This window comes from Triticum aestivum, chromosome 7B (genome assembly GCF_018294505.1).
Source record: "Triticum aestivum cultivar Chinese Spring chromosome 7B, IWGSC CS RefSeq v2.1, whole genome shotgun sequence".
NCBI classification, from domain to species: Eukaryota; Viridiplantae; Streptophyta; class Magnoliopsida; order Poales; family Poaceae; genus Triticum; species Triticum aestivum.
The window spans coordinates 149114193-149118368 of record NC_057813.1 but is presented as its reverse complement, the minus strand read 5'-3'; positions in this window follow the sequence as shown (position 1 = coordinate 149118368).

The window sequence follows — 4176 nt, the reverse complement described above, 5'->3', positions numbered from 1 at the left end:
GGGGTTTGGATGGGCTCATAAGCTGTTATGAAGGGGTGTTGGGCTGCAACGAAAGAGGCTTTTACGGTACCCCGGTTAATCGTTGGAGCATCAAACGACCTCCAAATGGCACGAAACTTGATAGGCGGTCTACCGGTGGTGTACCAAGGCCGCTTGGCAAATCTCGGTCCACTCCGAGAACGTTTAACACCCGCACAAGAAAAGAGGCAAAAGGGGGCGTCGGGGGACATAGGAGTGCCAGATTGCAAAACGGACAACGGGGAAAATGCTCGGATGCATGAAACGAACATGTATGCAAAATGAGATGCACATGATGACATGATAAAATGCAACACGCAAGCAAATGACATGGCAACAATGGCGAATAACTGGCAGACACCTGGCACATCGGATCTGGGGCCTTACAGAGCCGTGCGACGAGGAGCCATCTTGGGCTAAGAAGCTTAAGAAGAAGATGAAGAAGTTGTTCTTTATTGAGGCTTATGGTTGGTACAAGGATCATGTGGCAGAAAAGAAAGGCCCACAGTCGTGACGAGCTCATCATGATGCATATTGGGCTGGAGGTAGCCAGCGAGTCAGAGGACAAGATCACATAAGAGGAGGAGTGGACGTCCAAGCATTACCAGTGGACGGACTCAGAGGTCGATCAACCTGCTGCTGCAGAAGAGGAGTCCAGCAATCACGAGGAGTGATGATGATGATCTAGTGTGTTGCTGCCACCCAAGATCGTAGTAGTGCTCTTTGCCCTTTTGGCTTCTCGATGCGAAAGGGGGAGAGTGTTTAGAGTTTGTCGAGTCACGAGTGCGTCTTATTTGCTTGCTTTCTTCGCTCGTGAACTCTTTTATCGTTTGCTTTGGTTTGTGTTTGTGTTTGTGAGACCTAGAGACCGAGTCATATGGTGTGAGACATATGCTACCCTACTACTTATCTATGCATGTCTAAGTACTTTGCCAGTGTGTGAGATTATGCTTATATTGTGGACTATCTTTATGCTCACATGCTATTTCTTGCATCCATTCTTATCTCTCATATTATGTTGATGCAAGTGTTGTCAGTTTATAAAATATAGGGGGAGTTTTGATCCTAGTGTGTGTGCTTTGCATTCCAGAAACATACTTAATTAGTGCACACATCTAGGGGGAGCCCGTCTATATTTTATAGATGTTGGGTTTGCTTATTATCTTAGTATATCTTTTGTGCAAATCTTGTGTTGCATCAATCCACAAAAAGGGGAGATTGTTAGGGTATATTTCTCTCTTAGTGGTATTGGTGATTGATGACAATGCATTTGCGGACTAATCATGTGCATTGAGCATTTAAGATAATCTATCATATGGCATAAGACGATTCTATCCCTTCAGAGGTTCAAAAGTGAAGACGATTATTTTCCTGCGTTTCTTTTTTGGTGGATTTGAGTCGTAGGAGAACCGTGCTATTAAGAGGGGGTCCGCTTCGGAAAGGTTAGGGTGTAATCAACACGTATACATTTTCATTTGCACCCGCATTCCTTTCCCCCGTCGACGGAGTTTGCTCCTCTGTTTTTCTGTGCATAGCTCCTGAAGGCCCCAAGCGGTAGTACCGCTCTGGGCAGCCGTAGTACCGCTTGTTAGCGGCAGTACTGTTGTCTAGTACTGCGTGTAGTACCACTGCTTCTGGGGACTCGACCTTTTGGTCGGGTTGCATGGCAATCAAACGATAGTACTACTTATAAGCGGTAGTATTGCCCACCCACTACCGTGCCACTTCCGCTTCCTTTTGGATCCATCACACTCTCTGCGATGGTAGGGCGGTGGTGGGTGCGCATCACTACGGCTTGTAAACCATATTACCGCTCTTTTTAGCGGTAGTACCACTGATGCGGTACTGCCACCATCCCATGTTCTTGCCATGCCTCTGTGGACTGTGGAGCTGCAACCCCAGCGGTAGTACCGCTCCGGCGGCACTACCGACTCGTGTCTCCGTGCCATTGCACTGCTCTATGAGTACTTCCGCCCGAGCGATAGTACCGCTCTCCGGAGCAGTAGTACCGCTTGTATGCGGGTTGTGAGCAAGAAGACGGTGGGATCTCTTCCCACTATAAATAGGGGGTCTTCTTCCCCAAGAAGACTCACCTCTTCCTCCCCCCAAACTTCATTGTTGCTCAAAGCCCCATTTTCACCCGATCTCTCTCCCTAGACAACAAAACTTGTTGATTATCTAGGGTTTGGTTGAGAGGGTCCCAATGTACACTTCCACCAAGAGAAATTTGATTCCCCCACTAATCCCTTGTGTTTCTTGTTACTTTCGGGTGTTTGAGCATCCTAGACGATTGAGGTCACCTCGGAGCCACAATCCATTGTGGTGAAGACTCGTGGTGGTGTTGGAAGCCTCCAATATCGATGCCTTCAAGGGCACCACTAGTGAAATCACGACATCTTGCATTGTGCGAGGACGTGAGGATAATACGGTGGCCCTAGTGACTTCTTGGAAGCATTGTACCTCCACACCGCTCCAACAGAAATGTACTTCCTCTCAAAGGGAAGAAATTTTGGTAACACATGCTTGTCTTCCCGACTTCGGTTGTGGTTACTTCTTACCTTTATTTTGTGCAAGCTTTATTTGTGTTGTGCCATTTGTTTGCTTGTGTTATTGTTGTTGCTAGCATCATATAGGTTGCTCACCTAGTTGCATATCTAGACAACCTATTTGTTGCTAGACCTAATCTGTAAAAAAACCCTAAAAATTAGTAGTTGCCTATTCACCCCCCTCTAGTCAACCATGTCGATCCTTTCAGCAGCCATGGTGTGCCGCAGGAGAGATGGACGATCATTTACGTACACACTGTTGGATGAAGCTAAAGGAGGAATACGTGTGGGAGGGCATGATCCGTTGATGAAAAACTTGTTGGACATCCGATTAATCTAGTCGAATTTAAGACATTGTTGTACTAGACTTAATTCAAATGCTATGTATGGTTGATTTATTCTATCTAAACTTTGATGAATATCGGGCGGTTTGCATGAGTTTCTTGCAGTTTGTTCAAATGCGAGTTGAAATGTATGTGAGCAGCGTTGAAGCGGCCTCCCACATTTGTGTCCATGGAGTACCCCTGTGCGCGGACAGATGCAAAAGGAGGCCCTTTGATCATTTTAAGAAAAAAATGCAATATTTGTAAAGTTTGTCATAAATAAGTTTGGTGACAAACCTCCCCAACTATACGTATACGACTGGTTGTAATGGAAACATCATAGCTAGTATCATGCATGCCAAATAGACAATTTTGATGATGTGTTATAGAATTAAATGAAGAAAGAGAGTTGAATATCATAATAAATGCTACGCTATTACTCCGTATCATAATTTTAGAGTATATGTCATGAATGACAATAAATAAAATACTACTCCCTCCGTTCCTAAACCCAAGTCTTTTTAGATATTTCAAATGGACTACAACATACGGATGTATGTAGACATATTTCAGAGTATAGATTCACTCATTTTGCTCCGTATGTAGTCACTTGTTGGAATATCTAAAAAGACTTATATTTGGAAACGGAGGGAGTACATGATACTAATATACTCCCTCCGTTTCTAAATATAATTTTTTTAGAGATTTTAATATGGACTATGTAAGGATGTATATAGACATAATTTAGAGTATAGATTCATTCATTTTGCTCCGTATGTAGTTTATATTATAGAATCTTTAAAAAAACTTATATTAATAAATAAGGGGAGTGGATATGATACTATGTATATATGCATGATAATTGTATAGGATACTCCGTAAAAACCAACGATACTATCCTAGCAAAACTTTTGCAAAAGTTCAAATTATATAACGAAAATACTAGACAGACGACACTTCATGCACGATTTACAATCAGATGGATGTGAAACACTTTATTCCCTGATTCAATGGCTGGATGTGGAGCGTCGTTCATGCATCGTTCAAAAACGTCGTGTGTATAGCAGCTCTCATTGTATAACAACATGCACATGTCTTTATTGCGTGGTGTGACCGTTCGCATAGCCCCGCTGCAGCGTGCGAGAGTCCCGGGCTAATGAATGAATTTTTCCTTACTAAAGTCACATAGCTTCGGAGCCACTGATACGTAGGTCCGCTACCAGGCCGGTCCACATGTCAGCCAGGCGACGGACGCCCCAGATGCAGAGATAAGTCCCGTGCAGCCACGC